Source organism: Grammomys surdaster, unplaced genomic scaffold (assembly GCF_004785775.1).
Source record: "Grammomys surdaster isolate TR1022 unplaced genomic scaffold, NIH_TR_1.0 62, whole genome shotgun sequence".
NCBI classification, from domain to species: domain Eukaryota; kingdom Metazoa; phylum Chordata; class Mammalia; order Rodentia; family Muridae; genus Grammomys; species Grammomys surdaster.
Window position 1 is genome coordinate 20,545,489 of NW_021604564.1, and position 278 is coordinate 20,545,766.

Genomic DNA, 278 nt, shown 5'->3' on the forward strand with positions numbered 1-278 from the left:
GAGAGAGAGAGAGAGAGAGAGAGAGAGAGAGAGAGAGAGAGAGAAGAATATTTCACACATTAGTAGTAGGTGTGGAACTCTCTTGCTTCCTATAGTTGAGTCTGAAATGCTCCCTAAAGGCTCATATGCAGAGAGTCTCTTATGTATTGTATGGAAGTTTAACCTGTCAATAAAAATGCTGTTGGCCTATGAGTTTAGGCAGAAAATAGGTGGGACATAAGACAGAGAGAGAGGGGAGAGGGAGGAGGAGGGGAAGGGGGAGGGGGATAGGGAGGGGG